Source organism: Gymnoscopelus braueri (assembly GCF_963280865.1).
Source record: "Gymnoscopelus braueri genome assembly, chromosome: 11".
Taxonomy (NCBI): domain Eukaryota; kingdom Metazoa; phylum Chordata; class Actinopteri; order Myctophiformes; family Myctophidae; genus Gymnoscopelus; species Gymnoscopelus braueri.
Genome location: NC_137613.1, coordinates 35115618 through 35138229, shown reverse-complemented (window position 1 = coordinate 35138229; position 22612 = coordinate 35115618). Strand labels below are relative to the sequence as shown.

At 44.7% G+C, this 22612-nt stretch overlaps 1 protein-coding gene across 1 annotated transcript in view; it reads left to right on the top strand.

Moving 5' to 3' along the window:
• Positions 1–8856: 8856 nt before the first annotated feature.
• ptp4a2b (protein tyrosine phosphatase 4A2b) overlaps positions 8857–22612 on the top strand; it is a 30419-nt gene continuing 16663 nt past the window's right edge. Inside the window, exon 1 of the mRNA XM_080441997.1 lies at positions 8857–9015. The gene's annotated coding sequence lies outside the window, so the exon portion shown is untranslated. The remainder of the gene's footprint in view (positions 9016–22612) is intronic.

The following is a 22612-nucleotide window of genomic DNA, read 5'->3' as shown; positions in this document are numbered from 1 at the left end:
CAACAATGAATATGTGAATGCATTATGTACAGACTATCAACAATGAATAAATGAGTGAATATTAAGTAAGTAAATGGTCTAAAATAGTCTGCATTTCCATAACGCTGTTATCCAAAGTGCTTTACCATGTGTGTTACATTCACACACACATTCACATGGTGGAGGCAACCATGCAAGATACCACCCTCATCGGGAGCAGTGTCTTGCTCAAGGAAAGACACATCGACATGAAGCCAGTGAAGAACCGGTGCCACTGACTCTACCTCCTGAACCATAGTCACCTACAGTACGTAGTATGTCATGTGTGAGAATCAAAGCCGGAGTAGTAATCCAAAAGAACAGACAGTGCCAGAGTCTAAGCAGGAGTTGGTAATCCCAAAGAACAGAACAGAACAGTGTGTATAGGCTCTGTGGAGCAGGTAGGTGATGGCATCATTCACACAATGTTTGCCTATACAGTGTGATTAGGGTAAGTGGGGACCCAGCCTCCCCCGCTGAGCCCATGGGGGTTAGGGGGTCAAAATGGTTCAGCTGGTTTGCACTGCAGGGTCCCCTCAACAGCATTACTTGGCTTTTTGTAGCCATTTTCTGCCCACCCACCCCACCCCACCACACACACACACCACACACACACACACAATTCAATTCAATGGAGCATGTGCACGCGCACGCACGCACATACACGCACGCACGCACGCGCACACACACAAACACACACACACACACACACACACACACACACACACACACACACACACACACACACACACACACAGTGTGTGTGTGTGTGTGTGTGTGTGTGTGTGTGTGTCTAATGTGTGTGTGTCTAATATTTGGAAGTGTTACGGTTATGGCATTTGAGATTCAGACAGTCCATTTTTTTGTGTGTGCAAGTAACACAATGGACACTAGAGGGAGATAGGTTATGTACAGTATTTACAGGCCATTGTTATTTCTGTTCAGGTACATCTTTTGTATAATTTATTATGTTTAATAAAGCCTAGTTGATATCAGTTAGCTTATGCATCATATGAATGCCAGACTCCAACGAAACAAATGTAAGAACTCTTGACAAGGGCTGCTTCAAGGGTTATTATCATATCTAACAGAGATCACATGTGAATATTGAGACCAGCAATAATTTTTCTTTCTGTAGATTGATTGATTGATTGATTGATGTACTGATGTAGCTGTGTATTGATGTAGCTGTATGATGTAATCAGGATGAGTCAGGACACAAAATCAGTCACGCACAACCACACAACAAGAACACACACCATGCCATTTTATTCAAGGGAAGTGTGCTCATGGACAGGTGACTTATTAATACGTGCCACTTCCACTTAAGTAGCCTACTAAAGGTCATTGGTGTATAAAGTACTCACATTTCTTACTTAAGTAAAAGTATCAATACTGCAATGTAGAAATACTACAGTAAAGTAAAAGTCCCCAGCCAGCACGCCCACGTGGGTCCCATATGGGTTCAAGGTGGGCTACACCATATGGGCCCCATGTCGGCATGTCAGCGGGATCCACTTGGGTCCCATCTGGGATGCCCATGTGGGCCTTACGTGGGTACTACCTGGGCCCCACATGGGCCCCATGTGGGCTTTTAGGTGGGTTCTACCTGGGCCCCACGTGGGCCCCATGTGGGCTTTAGGTGGGTACTACCTGGGCCCCACATGGGCCCCATGTGGGCTTTAGGTGGGTTCTACCTGGGCCCCACATGGGCCCCATGTGGGCTTTAGGTGGGTACTACCTGGGCCCCACATGGGCCCCATGTGGGCTTTAGGTGGGTTCTACCTGGGCCCCACATGGGCCCCATGTGGGCTTTAGGTGGGTACTACCTGGGCCCCATGTGGGCTTTAGGTGGGTACTACCTGGGCCCCACATGGGCCCCATGTGGGCTTTAGGTGGGTTCCACCGGGGCCCTAGGTGGGTCCCATATGGTTTCAAGGTGGGCTAAACCATATGGGCCCCATGTCGGCATGTCAGCGGGGTCCACTTGGGTCCCATCTGGGATGCCCATGTGGGCCTTACGTGGGTACTACCTGGGCCCCACGTGGGCTCCATGTGGGCTTTTAGGTGGGTTCTACCTGGGCCCCACATGGGCCCCATGTGGGCTTTAGGTGGGTTCTACCTGGGCCCCAGGTGGGCGCCAACTAGGCAAGTCTATGTGGGACCGAGGTGGGTCCCAACTGGGATGCCCATGTGGGCTTTAGGTGGGTTCTACCTGGGCCCCAGGTGGGCCCCAACTAGGCAAGTCTATATGGGACAGAGGTGGGTCCTAACTGGGTTTGTTTGTGCAATGGTTCCTTTGATTTCCAACGTGGGTCCTAATAAGATTTAAATATAAATAAAATAGATTAAGCAGCAAACATGAACCGTGTTAATTCTTGTAAACACACCTAAAATAAAAATTGGGTATAACATTTTACACGTCTTCAGTTTTACCAGGATGAAAATAGACAATATATATTTTGACAAATTTATTAAAAACAATATTACGAGATAATGAAAATACAATGAAAATACAAATGGAAATAAATATAGCAGTAGTGTAAAGGTGCAGGAAGAGAAGGCACACACATTACACGTGCAAGTGTACATACAGTATATACATAAAATCACAAAAATGCAACATAATATTCTGACAATGCTCCACAGAGACTATTAACAGAAACAAAATATAAGAATAAAAATGGTGTATAAGAGGTGCATCAAAAACTTCAATTGTCCATGTAACAGGGCAGAGGGATTCTGAGATCCAGTTTCATGTTGCAGATGAATTTGGGCCCTATGTGTACGTGGGTGTCTCTTGAGCCTTTCTGTTTAAATCCCCAGTGACAGAACCAACCAAGTATTGTGCTGCTAAGGGGAGAGAAAGAGAGACAGAGATTTTGTCTACTGGGGTGGTGCATCATCCAGTTGTGGAAGCTGTCTCTGAGCTCAAACTCTGTTTCCACCTCTATCACGAGCCCCAGTGAACCACTTGGAGAGAGCCTTCTTCTGCATCCTTGTGTTCTTCAGTCCTCCTAATAGAAATGACAAGAAGCCAACTGTTAGAAATTATAGAATTATGAAACTTTCCATTACTGTATATACTGGTACACATCAAATGTGTTGCCAAATTACATTTAAAGTTAGACAGATAAAGGAAAATTAATCACACACACACACACACACACACACACACACACACACACACACACACACACACACACACACACACACACACACACACACACACACACACACACACACACACACACACACACACACACACACACACACACACGCGCACACACACACACAATGATTCACCAAGACGAGCAGGAAGAATGCCCAAACTGAGCAGCATAAAACAGCATGAAAATAAAGTTTAGCTTGAGAACAGAGTAATGCACAATCTACTACTTAAAGAGATCAGTACTGCATTTAAATATTTACTTACTTAGTTATGAAAGCAGAAATCCATCACAAGGCAATCCTCCTCTCTGCTTTGCTCCTTGAGTCCTTTGTCAGTTTAAATTTGAATTTAGTGGACAAACAGAGGGGGCCTTTAGGACCCAAAGCAAGCAGGACCTTTAGCTGTCCTTAGAAATGCCTGAGCAAATAAACAATAAATAAATAACAATAAAATACAAACTGAAAACTAAATACAATGGCCTTGCCTGTCTTAAGTAAAGTGTGTAATACTGCATTAAAGCAAACATCACCAGCCTTTATAAACATAACCTGTGCGGATGTAAACATTCGGCTTTCTAAATGAACACCCGAGCTCTCTCTCTCTCTCTCTCTCTCTCTCTCTCTCACACACACACACACACACACACACACACACACACACACACACACACACACACACACACACACACACACACACACACACACACACACACACACACACACACACACACACACCTCTGTTTAACACAATGCTGTACCCCCTCCAACTGCACTTCTTGTTTTCATTATGTTTTAATAAAAGACTCTCTGTCTTTCTAAAAGGAAGATATGTGTGTCCCCACTGCTGCCTAAGCCAAGAAACAAGGCTTTACAAAAAATATAACTAACTGAAACAGGATTGTGTATTTTCAAAGTTAACTAAAACAATCTATCTGAAAAAGAGCTTGTAGATCGGCTATTTAAAAAAAAACGTTTCTGACTAATCCATATTACAATAAAAAATTAAAACTAAACTTTAAAGAAATAAATAAACTAAACCACCCACCCCTCCAAACCCAGACTAGTCTGGCATGCCTTGAAGTGATAATTTGAATACCCATTGTTCCATTGTTGCTATCTGTGTGTGACCCCCACAGGGTCACACTCAGATAGGGCCATTAACAGGCAGTCAGGGGGAGGGGATTTAGTCTGGACTTGAACTGGAGAATACAAATGTAGTTTGACTTGAAGCAGCACATGTAACTGAAATAAAGCAGAAAGCTCTGAATCCACAAGCTTATGAACAAATTGTATTATCATTGCTCCCTATCACAAACGACACATTTATACTTGCTAAAATCTAAGAAAAAGTGAGTTGGGCTTTAACCACTTAAACCCTTAGTAAACTTGTACTTGGTCTGCTCTTTTTCCCCTCTCTACACCAAACCTCTTTGCCAAAAATAGCCGATCTACAAGCTTGAGCTTGTAGATTGGTTTATTAGCCAGGGATCCTTTAAATGGTTACCAGTTAAACGGTTAACAGTTAAACAGTTAACCTGCCATGGCCATCTCTAATAAATAAAAACAAATACTTAAATACTTAAAAATACAATGTAATGTCCAATCTGTATGGTAGAGTATGTTCATACAATATAATTTATACTATATATATAATTGGGGTGGTTGCATTTAGTCTCCCTGCTCTTCTATTGAGACATTTCGATTGTGTCAGAGGTCATGTCTCACCTAGACACAGGATCTGACACAAATTCTGACCTGATGGTCAAGATTGAAATCATCCCCTGAGCAGACAAGCTCTATCTTAATGGTAAAATATGTCAGCATTTGTGCAGGAAACTGGGTTAAAATCTGGGGTAAAAGAGGAAGATATAGTACAACTTAAAATGGGGTTGAATAGTTTGTCCGTCTTTGTGAGCTTGTAGATTGGCTGTTTTTGGCATTAGTGTTTAGTTTGGCAGTGGTAAAACAAAAAACAAAAACAAATCTGTTTACACATTATACGATTTATAGTGAGTGATTGAGTGCGCGTGTGTGTGTGTGTGTGTGTGTGTGTTCCAACCCATGCCCAGTTAGCCCATATGTACATGTCAGTTAGCCAGCAGTTAACCAGTCACACCACGTGGGAATCACATGGGCTTCCCCGCTTCCAACCCATACCGGTTAGCCCACATGCAGACCACGCGGGAACCACGTGGGCTTGCCCGCTTCCAACCCATGCCGGTTAGCCCACATGCAGCCCATGCGTGAACCACGTGGGCTTGCCCGCTTCCAACCCATGCCGGTTAGCCCACATGCAGCCCACGCGGGAACCACGTGGGCTTGCCCGCTTCCAACCCATACCGGTTAGCCCACATGCAGCCCACGCGGGAACCACGTAGGCTTGCCCGCTTCCAACCCATGCCGGTTAGCCCACATACAGCCCACGCGGGAACCACGTGGGCTTGTCCGCTTCCAACCCACGCCCAGTTAGCCCACATGCAGCCCACGCGGGAACCACGTGGGCTTGCCCGCTTCCAACCCATGCCGGTTAGCCCACATGCAGCCCACGCGGGAACCACGTGGGATTGCCCGCTTCCAACCCATGCCGGTTAGCCCACATGCAGCCCACGCGGGAACCACGTGGGCTTGCCCTCTTCCAACCCATGCCGGTTAGCCCACATGCAGCCCACGCAGGAACCACGTGGGCTTGCCCGCTTCCAACCCATGCCGGTTAGCCCACATGCAGCCCACGCGGGAACCACGTGGGCTTGCCCGCTTCCAACCCACGCCCAGTTAGCCCACATGCAGCCCACGCGGGAACCACGTGGGCTTGCCCGCTTCCAACCCACGCCGGTTAGCCCACATGCAGCCCACGCGGGAACCACGTGGGCTTGCCCGCTTCCAACCCATGCCGGTTAGCCCACATGCAGCCCACGCGGGAACCACGTGGGATTGCCCGCTTCCAACCCATGCCGGTTAGCCCACATGCAGCCCACGCGGGAACCACGTGGGCTTGCCCTCTTCCAACCCATGCCGGTTAGCCCACATGCAGCCCACGCAGGAACCACGTGGGCTTGCCCGCTTCCAACCCATGCCGGTTAGCCCACATGCAGCCCACGCGGGAACCACGTGGGCTTGCCCGCTTCCAACCCACGCCCAGTTAGCCCACATGCAGCCCACGCGGGAACCACGTGGGCTTGCCCGCTTCCAACCCACGCCGGTTAGCCCACATGCAGCCCACGCGGGAACCACGTGGGCTTGCCCGCTTCCAACCCATGCCGGTTAGCCCACATGCAGCCCACGCGGGAACCACGTGGGCTTGCCCGCTTCCAACCCATGCCGGTTAGCCCACATGCAGCCCATGCGGGAACCACGTGGGCTTGCCCGCTTCCAACCCACGCCCAGTTAGCCCACATGCAGCCCACGTGGGAACCACGTGGGCTTGCCCGCTTCCAACCCATGCCAGTTAGCCCACATGCAGACCACGCGGGAACCACGTGGGCTTGCCCGCTTCCAACCCATGCCGGTTAGCCCACATGCAGCCCACGCGGGAACCACGTGGGCTTGCCCGCTTCCAACCCATGCCCAGTTAGCCCACATGCAGCCCACGCGGGAACCACGTGGGCTTGCCCGCTTCCAACCCATGCCCAGTTAGCCCACATGCAGCCCACGCGGGAACCACGTGGGCTTGCCCGCTTCCAACCCACGCCCAGTTAGCCCATATGCAGCCCACGCGGGAACCACGTGTGCTTGCCCGCTTCCAACCCATGCCCAGTTAGCCCACATGCAGCCCACGCGGGAACCACGTGGGCTTGCCCGCTTCCAACCCATGCCCAGTTAGCCCACATGCAGCCCACGCGGGAACCACGTGGGCTTGCCCGCTTCCAACCCACGCCCAGTTAGCCCATATGCAGCCCACGCGGGAACCACGTGTGCTTGCCCGCTTCCAACCCACGCCCAGTTAGCCCACATGCAGCCCACCTGGGACCCTCATAATTTGCCCAGTTCAAGCCCATGCCCACTTGGTACCCAAGTAGCCCGCATTGGGCCCATATGGGTCCCACGTGGGCGTGCTGGCTGGGTCCAGAATTCAAAATTTACTTGAGTAAAAGTACAAAAGTATTGTTATCAAAATGTACATAAAGTACCAAAAGTAGAAAGTACTCATCATGCAGAATGTCCCATTTCACAAGTTTTCAAATGTATACAAATCTTTTGAAAATAGCAGATCTACAAGCTCACACAAGGCATTGTGAGCTTGTAGATCGGCTATTTTCAAATGGCCGAAATGTACCCGGGCTGAAGTGGGTAATGCATGTTTTGTAATAAGAATCCAAATCTACAAAGTAACTAGTAACTAAAGTTTTCAACTGTAGTGGAGTACAGACGATTGGAAATACTCCAAGTTAAAAAAAACCCCATCCAAATGGTACTTAAGTACAATACTTGAGTAAATGTACTTTGTTACTTTCCACCACTGCTTAAGGTGAATCTTTCATGTTTTGTTGCAAAACAACTCGTGGTGGTCATTTTCAAGACTGTCGTCATTACGATGACCCGCGTGTCACCATCCACGCTCCTTGCGTAGCAATGACGCTCGAGAAAACAGACCGCGGAAACTCCTCCCTGGCAGGGTCAAGATCACATCGCCCGGAGGGATGGTCGCGTTGTGATTGGATAGTTTGGTTGTCAGAGTCACTTGTTGTCGACTATAGACCATATTCACACGGCGGCCATGTTTCTATGAAGTCAATGAAAGTAGCCACCCCGGGTGGCGGCATTTTCAATGTTAAATTCCAATATGGCCGCCGTGTGAATATGGTCTATAACAACACAACAATAACAATTACTAAATCTAATAATAAATAACACTATATCAAGGAGAAAAATAACAATATTGTGCAGGAAAACAAACCACCTCTGTCGAAGTGTCGAATGTATATACAGCTGCTGTCCACGGGAGTAATTTTGATACAGTCTCCTCCTTGGCAACCAACTAGCCAATCACAACGCGACCATCCCTCCACACGATGGCATCGAGACAAACTGAGGAGACGAGGCTCCTCCCTAGTGTTGCCATGTCCGTTTATTATAAGCGACTTTGGGCTTGTTTTTCTGTAAAGTGGCTTGTAAATAGTTAGTTGCGGGTTGTGGTTTGTTGGGCATGTTTCTGAAGTGTAGTTGCTTATTTAGGCTTGCTTGCTTCCGTTTGAAAAAATATATTATTTTATTGATCTCCTTCCCACTTGCCCCCCACCCCTCTTCTTCTCCCCCCCCCTCTTCTTTCTATGGAAATTAACGTTGCGATGGGAACGATGTACAAAAACGAATTTCACCCACTTCTTTACCTTGTAAACCTGTGATGTGACAATAAAACTGATTCTGATTCTGATTATTATGGTTCTCAAATATTTTCATGAAAATGTTTTGTGCCAGGGAGCATTGTGTTGTTATAATGTTTCGAAAACATTCCAAATATTCCACATTTTATTGCAAGAGTTTTTGAAAACAGCAGATCTATAAGCTGACGTTGTGAGCTTGTAGATCAGCTATTTTCAAATAGCCAACGTTGAAGCCAAGGTTTAAAGTGCTTCTTTTAGGCTTGTTTTCATCAGACCTCGATCGCTTGTTTCTCTCACAAAACCTGGCAACGCCGCCTCCCTCCTCCTCCTCGGGCAGCTCAATTCCAAACCGAACGAGGAGATTTCAAGCTGCTCGTTGCTGCCACATTGAAGAAGAAGAAGAACAAAAAAAAGGCGACCTTACCTTTTTACTGACAGCAGTTTCTAGCTCTCCCTCCACTTTCTCCGGGATAGCAACGGGATTTCAATGTTCAACCTGCTCTATGTAAGTACCCGGGCCAACCAACGGGTTTTGGATATCTTGGTTCCGTTTCTTGATCATGAGTGTCACGCTAAACTAAAAAAGCAACCGTTGGATAAAACGCTCGAGCGTTAAAAGTTAGCAGCTAACGAGGTTAGCCACACCACCCGAGAGAGAGCACAACACAAGATAAGTGGCTATGGAAGGAAGCTAGCAGGTGTTGGCTAAAAAGTATCGCCCCCCAACATAATGACAGTCAGCGTTTCAAACCCTCATTGGAAATTGGCGAGGTGTCGAGACCGTTGTTTTTGGTCAGAAAGTGTGCTTTGTTTGGAGGTGTAGCGAGAGAGAAACTAAACAGGGGTTTTTAAGTGGGGAAGTGGAGCTAGCCAGTTGAGCTAGCTAGCCCGGCTAACTTCGCTAGCTGCTTTAGCCTACTGACAAGGCTCGGGGTATTTCCTGGGGAACCTTTTTTTTAAAAGGCGACTTGGCCGTTATTGACATCAACACCGTTATTGTCGTATATTCCAAGTATGTTTTTTGCAATTTTTTGAAGAACCACTGCACGTGAAGAGCGTTTCATAGTTGAAATATTGCTCATGCTTTCTGCGTTATTGCTAAATTACAGCCCACACTTTTGCTGCTGGAATCATCAGGCTTGGTTACAGCAGCAAACTATAACCTTAGACATTGTGGTCTTGGGGCGGAGGATGGCTAAGATAGTATTTAATTATGCTTCGTCCCCCGCTGACAGTGGTGGATCAGTGGAATGCATACAATAGTCACTATTTGTTAGATTAATTTTGGTGCTTGGCAGTGCTATACTTTTGTTTGTGAAAGGGTTAGCGTTAGCCTTTTAAAGCCTTCCGCCCTTTATGAAAATCTGACCCAGCGCATGGTTGGCCATTGCCCCCCCCCCCCCCCAAGTCATTTTAGTATTGTCATTGTGACGATGGACATTTGAGCATAAGGACCGGGTATCTGTCTGTTAGTTGGTCTAAGATTTAATTTGGTTAAGTCTGACCGGTAGTGCAGTCTATACGTTTTTCGATTAATTCAATCATTGACTTGTTAATGCAAGGCTAGTAGTAGACAGTTCTTGTCAGAATAAGTTGTTCAGCTTTCCAGAAAGATTTGGCTAACGCCGGAGTTTAGGTGCCTGTGTAATTTAGTCCTCTCCCCATGTTTCCCAAAACGGAAAGGATCAAAACCATTTAGACATGTGGGTTAGTTTAGTTAGACTGCAATTGAGGAAACCTGTTTGGGAAGGAAATTGACTAGGGTAGATGATCGGACAGCCACTGACAGTAGCAAGTTCTCATGCCTTTCAGTTTTCTGACCCCCCCGCCCCCCCCGAGTAATCATTATCAATGGGTTACCAATGTGAATGAATAGCTCTGTACACACCTATAATTGGTGGATGAGTCAATGAGTAACTGGTGTAACAGGTAAGCTAATTGTACATTCCTGCCTATGAGTCACTGCAAGGTGACCTAATTTTCCTCCCACATGCGTAGTACAAGTACAAGATGAGCATGAAGGATACTTTAATCATTTGTAGATGATCCTTCATGCTGAGATACCAATTCATAATTTGCCAGTTAAAGGGCAAGACCACTTTGGTAGAGGGTTGGGTTGTGTTATGTAGTTACCTTGCCATGATGTAGCAACAAAGGTGGGCAAGTAATCAAAAATAATTTCTCCATTGACTATAAATTGATCATTTAAAATATGCTCCTCATTGACTATATATTCTCCGTGCAATATTATGTTGCACGGGGAAGAGGCTCAGGAGGAGCTCTTTTAGCCTGTAAACAAACCAAACAAACCTGATTCTGACAATATAGAACATCACTAAACCCAGTACGTTTTCTTTTTAAAATAAAATTGTCAACTTCCTATCGATTTAGCTATTTGTGTTAAGAAGAGACCCCTGGATCCGGATCTTCAAACAGGAAGTTGACATTTTTATTTAAACAACAAACAGTACTGGGTTTTGTGGTTGCAAACTTTGTTTGCATTCGTTTACGGGCTAAAAACCCCCCCAGGGGGGTTTTGCCATGCAATGTAAGTCATTGAGGAGCATATTTTGAATTATCAATTTCTAGTCAATGATGCAATTATTTTGATTTCTTGCCGACATCATGGCAAGGTAACTACACAACCCAAACCTCTACCAAAGTGGTCTTGCCCTTTTAAGCTTTGTACATTACTGTCTTAATTGAGTACAATTAGAGCACATCCAGTGTTTGTTCCTAAGTTGCATTTTATTAAATAAGTCGGTCATGTATAAGGTTGACCTCTTTATATGAATGCTAATTGTCACATGATGCTTGGGCCCAGAAATAGCCTAGCGTCACTCAGTGCAAATACAGTACAGCCCAAGGGTAGGCCCATGGAATGGGAGGCCCTCATTCATGGGATGCCATACCACATGTCACAGTCACATTGCCTGCGTGTATCCACTCTCAGTAAATTGCATTACATTTCAGTTCATATGTGTCCCTGCCTGTGCTCTGCTGCACCTTTTGTTGCATGCAGTTAATGAGGATCTATTGTGGGGAGTTCCGCATTTTTGTAATATCAGCACAGCAATAGCATAACAATGTTTGTCAAAGGGCTGTAAAACTGACATAAGATCTACACCAGAGGCTTCGTTAGCAGCATAGCATGTTGAGTTTCTATTGGGAGCCAGTAATGTGAGCCATTTTAAAAATCTAGCTTTGTCTGATCTGGTTTTAAAGCCTTGGATCTAGGCTGTCAGCTGTTGAAGAACTTTTTGCTGGATATTATTCAAGATCGCAATTGTTCTTTGTTATCCCATTTGCTACATTCAGTGTTAATATATTGGTTCATAATCTGCCTATAAACTCTTGCTTCCAAGATCATTGTCTGACGTTGGTTCACCTGAACAGTTGGTCTGGCGTTGAGAGTAGCAGACATAAATATAGCCGGATGGGTGTGTGACATTTCACACTAACAACGGGCTGGTACCCCTCTCTGTATGAGCAGCATAAAAAAGGAGAGTGTGACAGGAAGGGAAGTCCTCAGCCTTGGTTACCGTAACTGTGAAAGGTGAGCTCACTGTCCGGTAACATGAGGACCTGGAGGACTGGCAGGGGGTGGGGTTCTGTGTTGTAGTGCTTTTGGCTGACAACAGGGTGCCTCGTTGTTGAAAGGTGGGGTCAAAGAGGTCCAGTTCCACGGCAACTGGCTTAACAGATTTGTCCATTTAAAAAAATCGTATGCCCAGACGTGCCTGGCTGCAGGGAAAGGAGAAAGAGAAAGGAGCACAAGCATTGGTTTTATTATGTACTTGATAGTGAAGCCCCCTGACCCCCAACTAATTTTGTTTATTTGAGACTGGCCTAAAGTGATGCCCTGGAATTAACCCGTGCCACCTCCTTTTCATCATTTGGAGCATTAATTGAATAGGCAGTAGGCACATCTAATCGGTAGCCATGGGCACCTTCTGTACTGTCTTTAATGTGTTGTTTGGCGAATCCTGCCTATGCTGGCACTGTGCTTGTTTACTGTTGTTGCCACAGCAATGCAATAAAGCAAAGGACCAAGCTAGGTAGCACAGACAGTGTCTCTGACGGACTGACAGCTCTTCTAGATGCTGCTGCAAGGCCATCCGCTGACACTAGCAACAGGTAGGAATAGGATTTCCATTGTCAGTAGTGTTTACAGTTCCTGTGTGTAGCTACAGCTAGACCATAGTTACAGATGGAAAAACACAGCCCTGTGCCAAAACATGCTAATGTAAAGGCTGTTGTTGTTATTGGAGCTGTTGTTTTTGCTCCGGTACCTTTATTACCCACCTTTCCTGATCCAGAAAGATTTATTGTTTTTATGTGGCACAGTGGTCTGGAAAGTGCTGGCCTGACACACACACACAAACAAGCTTGCTGTGTTTTTCCCATTCCCTTGCCACTGTGCTGTTTTCTCATTGGAGGATGTAGGGTCTTTTTTAAGCTACTTCAGTGGCTTATTAAAAAACATGAAACGTGTGGCTCCTACTCACAACATCGCCCAAGGCAGCTCTGTGTTCATTGGGACCATAAGACAGAGGGAAAGGGTTTGGCCACTACATCTGATCGAAGATTGCTGGCTATATTTTATATCTCAGGTAAATGTTGAAATGAAGGTAGCTTAAATTGTTCATAGATCTGTGCCATAGGTAGCAATCTAAACCCCTGCCACCTTAACACCTCTATCTGTTCCTTCTGCCTGTCTGTGTAAATGTTTAAAGTGGCGCACCACTGCTCTCCTCTGATCTCCTCGAGACACAAACAAGCCGGGCATGAGCACCCGTTGCTACCCTTGAGATGATTTGTTGGTATGGCAACAGGCATCCCCTGACGTTGCTGTCAGAAGGCCATGTTATTCTCCAAATGTCAGAAGGATTGATGCTGTGGTGGGATTCCACACCTCTCGGCAGGAATGTGAGCAGGCTTTCCCCTCCTGCAAGGACCATGATGCTGGCCACATGCACATTGTGCTTTCTGTTTTTTTTTGTCTCATTGTAATGGCATGATTGCACTGTGTTAATCACATTGCCCCCACTAACTACAACACAGACGGATGGCATAGAAAATGGCTGCTGTCAGTAATTTGCCAGTATGGAAATTTCACTGAGGACAGTGTTTGGTTATATCTTGGCACTATTCATGACAGGAAGCCACGCATGGTCCAATTGATCTAATCAATGTTGTTGTCACATAGACCATGGCCCTACTACTAATTTGTTAAACAGAATAGAGTGACCTCATAGAATAGGGATTACCACCACTAAATGTCTATGGTTAGTCTGTCTGCACTCTGCAGCCATACATGTAGATAGAGTCGGAGCCCTGGCCCCACTCTACATGCGTCGCTGCCTGGGTGGGTGGGTGGGTGGGTGTGTGTGTGGGTGTGTGTGTCTGACCAGGCAGTGAGATGACCTTCTGGATGGGAGCCGATTTAGATTTGTGACAGGAGATTATGACTCATTAAAGAGCTCAGAGGCAGCTGGAGAACAGTCCTAAGACCCATTTTCCAGAACAATAGGGCTGTCTAGTGCATTTTCAGGCAGACATGATGAACCTAGATAAAGAACGGAGTAGGGTAGGTGCTCCACAATAGCAGGTATAGATTTAAAATGCTGCTTGTTCTGCTGCTGAACTTGCAAGTTGCATCAACTGAATGCCTGGAGTGGGTCTTTAAAAATGGTCAGTTATCTTAAAATGTAAATATTACATTGGAGTTCATAAATGAATGACCTCTGTTATTGCAAAAGTATTGTTACTAAGTTACGTTGCGGAAGCTATATCCAATTATCCATGGTTGTTCTAGATGGATAACGTCTCAGCAGTCATTTGGTGATCCATTTAAAGAGTTAAGGAGAAATGTTAGTCGTTACGCCAATGAAACGGGTGAATGTTCAAACTGGCCGATCCGGGCATTTGGCTCTACTCGTATATATAGCCAAGAACATTCTGCCACCGTCTTTCCAATTGCTTCTTAGGCTTGATATTGCACTGGATTTGACTTGCAAATGCAAGGCCTGGAACCTTTTTTCTTTAAATGTTTAAATCTAGGTAAATTAGATTCTTGTGATGCAATTGGGGCTGGAGTGGCCGCCCGCACATTAGGAATAGGGATGTCAACAGATGGTTTTTGCAAATGGTTAGCGACATCATTCAGGGTTATACAGTTATGAAGCCATATCATCGAAATGAATGTACACAGAATGAATGATTTTGGCTCCTGTTTGTGCACCTCAAATGCGGTGGGCAGCCTACTCCGTTTGACTTGTCCCAGGCTGGCCGCTTCAACGCTTGTAGGTTAGTCTGTTGATCGTAAGGTTTGCTGCTGAGACCAGCAGAATTCTTCTTTGTGTCCCCATCTGTGCATAATGGATCGCTTTTTAACATGTTGCTCATGCTTATGTTGTAGAAGCATGAGAAGCGTTTTGATAAGTTTACATACAACTTTGACACTGTCCTTCTTCGTGCAATGGTCCCAAACCGAGCTCTGCGTTGTGCATTTCCCTTGCTCTCTCTAATCTAGATCTCCAGATCCGGAAATGCTTCTCATGCGGAACATGCATTTATTATGTAAATGTTCGGTTCGGGAGGGCTCCTGTTTTCTGGAAGCCAGACCCCGCCCACCACGGCTCGCGCTGTTTGCGACTGACGAGTGGAGACTTGCTCAAGCAGTGTTGTACACTACAGCCAGGCAGCACTGCTGGGACCAATGGTTAATTTAATACCTCGATATCGTGACGCGCTGTGGGGAATTCGTGACTTGGGTATGGAGGTTTTCTAGCGATAAAGTTGTGTTTATGAATGGTCACTAGAGAGATTTCAGAGGTGTTTGTACCTACTGGAAATTGCCTTGTGTTCTGATCCTGCACAGTGCACACCCAAACCTCTGAATGATGTCATATTGTAGTTTTTGGGCCAGCCAAACCAAACAAATTTGGTTAGTATGGCAAACGCAGGCGTTCTCCCAATATTGCTCTGTGTTAACGAAGTCTGGCCCCAGGCAGAGAGCAGCCCACTCTGCTCAAGCAACGTTAACTCCTTCAGTTCCTCTTAGCGACCTCCTGAAAACGCTTGGATCAATCTGCCAACATTAATAGTAGGGGCGCTCTGGACTTTAAACACGGTAGCTAAACATCGTCAAGGTGAGCTGTTTCAAACTATGTTCCGTAATTCTGACATCACTAAACCATTCAAGTGGGGAAAGGAAAAGATGTCTTACATTACGTGATTTATTTTAGAGAGACCTCATCTGAGAAGTTAAGGGGCCAGGCCCTGTTAACCGGCCAAGGGAGAAAAGCTCAGATTATTGTACCCTAGTTATTGTACACACACGCATACGCAGTGTAGTCATGTTCAGTTCAACATTCATGTTTAATGTGTACACATTTCACTCTGGTTTTACTTCATATCCTTCCTGTTTTTTTTGTTTTGTTTTTGTTTTTGCCAGTATGGATGTCTTGCGTTGCATTCATAGTGGTCTTAAAAAGTTTATGAAAGTTTGATGAAACCTGCATGAATCCTGCGACTTGGCCATCAGTGTAACAATATTGTCCCCTTCCCAACAAATAATAGTCAGATGTTGTTCTATACTACCCATTTTCTCCTAATTGTAAACTTAATTGATCGGAGGCTGGTAGCTGAATTTGTGTCAGGTTTGAGGAAAGGAGCAGCCAGGCTGCTACATGTCTGGCCTTAGACTCAATCTCTTTTCTCAAACCCCATTCCTCTTTCCATTCTCCTTTTCTAAGGTACCGAGCCCTGGTACAGTGACAGTCCACTCCTTTTCCAAAGAAAGAGCAGAGCATGTCCTCCCCACACCCTCCATCTAAGTGCTATCGCAGGCCTTTGATCGTCACACTGTTTATCTGTGCTCACTCAGAGGCCACAAGGTGATAAGTAGGCTTTGCTGCGCGTGTATGTATGCATGCATGCGCGCATAGGGGCTTCGTATGTTCAGGAAAACACAGGCTGGGTTGCTCATTCTCTCACCACACAGAGAACAAATCAGAATAACATCTGCAACACCGCCAAAAGATTGTTTGTGTGTAGGTGTGTGCGTGAATACTTGGTGCTTCATTTTAAGGCTCATGAAGCCGCTTGAGACTAGTCTAGGCTTTGTGTTGAATTGTGAACAGTAGTGCTTACTGCTTAACCATTTGTCAAATGCACATAGCCTATTTTCCTTTTGATGTTTCTATGCTTCATAGCTCACCATGTCAACAGACCTTTTGCTGTTGTCTTGAGTGGATCAAACAGGACTGAATAGGCGAGGTAAGACTTACTTTGTGGCGAACTTGGAAAGCCTTCAAAGTACGATAGTATAGCCAGAGGCACCCAAGGAATGCAGAGAGGCAGGCCTCAGGAATTGTGTGTATGTTTGTGTCAGTTTTTTTTTTGGGGGGGGGGTAAATGGGTATGTTTGGTAGAGCTGTATGTTTTTCGTCTATTTCTGGGTGACATAAAATAAGGGTTCAATCACGTGTAGTTAGGAAAGTTTTGATACTGGAACCGATATCTTTACTTCGATATCCGAATGCATTTTCTACATACAGTTTTATAAACAAAAGCAAATTGCATTATACATTACGGTAGAAATCTTTGGTAGAAAGCAGCTTCATAACATAAAAAATATTGTGTAGCCATTTCTAGACCAGATCTGCAACCTGGAAAGCAAATTGATCCCAGTCTAGTACATACATTAAAGCCTGATTTACACTTTGTTGTACAACAAAATAGCCGTTCTAGTAGGGCTGGCCTCAAACCCATTTATTAGGGTTCTGACATTTGTTGGTGTTTCTAAGTACTAGGGCGATATGGACAAAATCTCATATTTATGCCAAATATGTTAATATCGATATAATATTTTAAGTGTTCTTAAAGGGATACTTCACTTTCGGCGGGGGGAAACATTTAAAAAATATATTAAAAATAAATGAAAAAAGTAATGGAAAATTCATGGCCCCCTCACGCATTAGAGTGTCCTACTAATGTGTGAGGGGGCCTTTATTTTGCCATAACTTCTTTCATTTTTTTTTATATATATTTTTAATGTTTATTTTATGTGAAAGTGAAGTATCCCTTTAAGTATTCTAAACTAATCATTCTTCAAAAAACAGCTTATAACAACAATTACAAGTGTAGCAACAGTGAAATCTAAGCATTCTTCAAAAAAACTAAATGTAATGAGTCAATATCACTCTTAATTTTAAGTAGGCTGTTAATGGTTGCTCTCACTTGTTATTTGATATTCTATCTAAGGGTAGCAAACTATGAAGCAGGTAGGAGGAACTATTAGTAATATGACACAAACGTATGCTCGTTGCACACACACACACACACACACACACACACACACACACACACACACACACACACACACCCTTCCCGTGCCAGAGCTGAACTGGCTTGCAACAAGTTGACAACAACAAGCGTGCAGAGAAACAGAGGGGATTTATTTTCCTTAGGTACTGGCTAAAAACAAAGGGATGTTACTGGCTTTGGACTAGGCAAGCAGGGGGAATTTATATCGCCCATATGTTTCCTTTGCAATGCTAATATCCTGCATGTTCATATTGAGATAACGATACGATAACGATATATCGTTCAGCCCTACTAAGTATATGGCAAAATGTTATCCATGACTACACATTTTTTTATATAATTGTCACACAGACAATGAAGGCACAAACAATGAAGGCACAGCTACCGCGTGTAAAGTCCAGCGCGCCTCCACTTTTAATGTTGGCATCACACACACACATGCGCACACACGTATGTATCTCGACGACACTGCAAATGAGGGCAACCTCAATGTCTTTCGAGAATAAATAAAGGTTTGAAATGAAAAAAAATGAAACGTATATAACGTTTAGCATGCCTATTAGACAGCCATTATCTCACCAAAATTATTAGATCTTGATACAAGCATGCTGCATGGCTCATTGACACTGATGAGATTTAGGTGTGAACATGTGGTACCAAAATGATAAGGCTTTTTTTGACACTCAATAGTATCAAATTAAAGCAATTAAGGTGGTGCCATAAAGGTATTGAAGTTCAGTACCCAGCCATACATGAAGGCTATTAGTAGGTGTGGTTTAGAAGCAATTGTAAAACTAACAGCATTTCTATGTAAAGTGAGAGTTTTTCAGTTTTACATATAGCTACAAAAACAAGCTTTTTGTGGCCATTGCAAAAATAAGTAATTGTTAGCTTTGGCTGATGGAAACCTATAACTGGGATTTCATTTTGCATTAAAAGAGTACCCTTCCATCTTGTATGAAAGGCTGACTGTGCTATCTCTGAGTCAATTTCAGATTAATACTCAAAGAGAGAGGCTTGTATGTCTTCAAGGGCTGCCATAGTAGTCTTGTGAAGAAAAAAACGACTGCTTTAATATTCCAGACGGTGACAACCACAAGCCTGAGTCAGACCGTCTGCTCATGCTGCTACCTTTACAGAGGTAAACACAGACGTGCCTATTACTCTCTTTGACTTACTTTTTAAATCCTAAGGCTCCAGTCTGCTAGAAAGGACTATTCTTATACCGAATATATTTTAATATTGCATTGCCACCATCTGCTAATATTAACCATTGCCTTAGATTACCTTGCCTAACCATATAGCAGTTCAGCCCAGGGTAGTGCTTTAAGGAGAGAGTCCTGATTAAGCTGCACCTGTTAAATCAACTCTCCCATGATGATGACTGGCTGCTTTCTAAGAACCCTTGGGTAGAGTCATAGGAATTTACCACATTATCACCCTGTCACTGGAATAAAGTCAACAAAGCAGAATGCCACACAAAATGCCAAATCTCAGTATCGCTTTCTGGTCCAGTGACGGGTATGCAAAACTTGGTGTGCCATTTATGAGAGGCAGAGCAACAGAGCCTGTGCTCCCAGCTGGAGTTTCGAGTTTGTGTTGAATGGGAGGGAAAGCTCCTCTGCCCCCGTCCCATCTTGTCCAGACATGCCTGGGCTTTTATTTTCTTGACTGGTACTTGGGCTATTGTACATGGCAGAGGCCCAGGAAAGGGATAAGAAGCACAGTGCTGTGCATAGGCATTGATCCAGTGTAGGTGCGTGCATGATGCGTTTTGCTTGCCTGTATGGGAGTTTGCCATTATGTGTGTTCATGCATGACTGATAGGGCGAGTGGGCTGTTGTCCAGGGTGCTTCCTGTGTGCCGATTGCAGCAGCGACCTGTCAACATGCCCTGCATTGAGTCCCGTCAGTGCTGGACTCTGACCCAGGAGCGGGTAGCTGATAGCCGTCTTGTTAAAGTATGGTGGTATTTCCCTTTGCTTGTGACACGCTAGAGGCTCAATGTGACTACATTGTCTGTGTGGGTGTGTGTATTTGCTCGTGTGTGTGTGTGTGTCAGTGTGAGAGTGGCCTTGTCTTTAAGTGTGAGCCACCCGCGCAGCCTATCGCACCGCTGACGTCATGGCAGGCAACCAGCTGGGTCCTCAGGGCAGGTGTGAACTACAGCTTTATCTAGGGCAAACTATCACTCAGTTGTATATCTCTTGCTGCCCTTTAGTAGACGAAAGGCTGTCCAGTAAGCATAGGTTGAGCACAATCAAAAACCAAGAGGGACCACAGGAATGAAGGGAACCCTCTGGTCAGTTCTCTCCTTGCACGCACAATGCATCGGGAAGTGTTTAGTCCGATTTTCACATGTCCTCACGATAGAATGCTAGGATTTATGTGATAGGATTTATTAGGGGTGTGCCGATACACTAATTTCACGAAACGATACAATACGATATTGGGCTCACAACTTCGATACGATACGCACTTTTTTATTATGAAAATATATGGGGGAGAAAAAAGCAAATGCAAACAAATAATTCTGTTTTTGCATTATTCAGACATGCAAACTTGTAGCTTTTCAGCTACAATAGCCGTTTTGAATCCAAATAGGGCAATAGTGTGACACCTGACCCGAAAAAAACATGTTGTCACCCTTTTCACCTCTGGGCTGTTTGCATGCCTGATTATTATTATTGTAAAAAAAAAAAATAACAATAATAATTTCAAAACGATATTTTTTTCCCCCAAAACGATACATATCGTCACGAAAACGTATCGCGATATATCGCGGGACGATATATCGGCACACCCCTAGGATTTATGTAAATTATCGGCAACTTCCCCTTTAAGTCCATGCGTGTGTTTGTCTGAGAGCAGGGCCTGAATTTTGGCACAGGATTGTGGGAATTGCGCAGGTTTAGCACTTAATAATACGGGCAATTCGCAAACACATACAGCGATGTTAATGTATTCAGCCAACCTGAATGCAAGAGAAAATAGTTGGAAGAGGAGAGCTGCGTGGCGTGCAGTCTTTCTCCAGAGCCATTCTGGTCTGTGTCATTCTCTTCAAGGGTAGAAGCATGAGCCCCCTCACCTAGCTAATACATATATATATATATATATATATATATATATATATATATATATATATATATATATAAACGTTTTTCTCCCCCTACTCCATCTCTCTCCGTTTCATCTCCATTTGTTAATATTCAAATATATATATTTAATATGGAATTTTTGGTGACAGCCCTAGCGTGCATGTATGCGACTATGCGTGTTGTGAAAATTACCGGATACAGTAGGCGGTCTTCAGTGTCTAGACCGGATCTAAGGATTGAGCAGTAAATGGAGTACAGAGGTGGTCTGAATGTGGATTAACTGAATGTCATACAATCAAGGGGGATTTAACGCAGATTGCAAGTGACCCAAGTTGGTAGCTTAGCATATCTAGCAGTTGCTAAATGCGTCCCTATTATTTTACTGAATGTTGTGATTATTATTCATAAATAACAATGATGATTTTTGGTTGGAACTTGGATTTTACAGTATTCTTTAATGCCAGATTTCATTGTGACTCTCGGTGTCATATCTTTGGTCAAATATACCATGTCCATGTCTCTATGATTTTATTGTTCCTCTGTGAGCCTGTTGGCTAGAGAGGTGGCCGGTTGTACAAAGTTGTGATTATTAATGGTGAGGCGATGGGGATTGCAATAGAAGAAAAAGTTGCAATAGTTTTAATGAATTGCCAAGTTCCACGATTATATCATTGTGAAACCTAAAATAAAGATTTTTGATTATATTCCATAAACTGTGCAGCCCTAGTGTGTATGGGGCAGCGCTGCCATGGTATTTTATCTCCCTCATGCTGTCCATGCTGTTCTCCTTGTCCCCGAGGCCAAGGTCTCAGAAGCAGTGCAGGGCTCCCTCCCATGTCCCTCGTCTCTCCCTCCGCCCTCCAACCCAGGCAGGGATGGCAGGCACTCCCGTGCTCCCTGGCCTGACGCCCACACAGCAAATTAGTCCTCCGGCTGCTCCGAGGCAGCACAGGCCAGTCAAGCCCGGTCTGATCCCAGACAAAACAGCAGCAAGACACCCAGGCACACCCATAGACCACCAGACACTGGCTGGACGCAATACTAACATCTGACCCAATGGGAGGAAGAGGATGAATTCAGACATTCCACATTTTGTGTATAAGGTTAATGTGTTGCTCCAGCCTTCTTTCCCAGTTCCAGGCTGTGTGCTCTGTTTCTAAGCGCTAAGGCCCTGCTTCCCTCCGGCGCTGTTTGTCTAATTTTATTATTGCTTCATGTCATCATGACCCAAGCCAGTTTTGAAAGAATTCATTCAAAGCTATTTAAATTGCACTATGCAAATTAGACCACAAAGTGCCGTTGATACTGCTGCTGCTATGACAACTCTTGCATAGGCTAAAAGTCCCTGTTTGCTTGTGACCACTTCTGTGCCAGCAGCTCAGCTGGATATGTCGTCCAGATCGGTTGGGATTAGGATACGACAGTGGTTATAGTGGCTATTTGGTTCTCAACCTGTGGGTCAGGACCACCAGGGGCGTCCCCACATGACCTTTTGTGGGGTCCTCAGATGACAGAGAAGTGACAATTTTAAGACCTTTTTAATACCAAAGAAAGAAAAGAAGAAAACCATTACTGCATCAAAAGTAATCACAAACGATACTATAAAAACTGGTCAAACATTAGCCAAATTGTCTAATAATATAAGAAAGAGGAAAAAAATGCGAGGCATTGT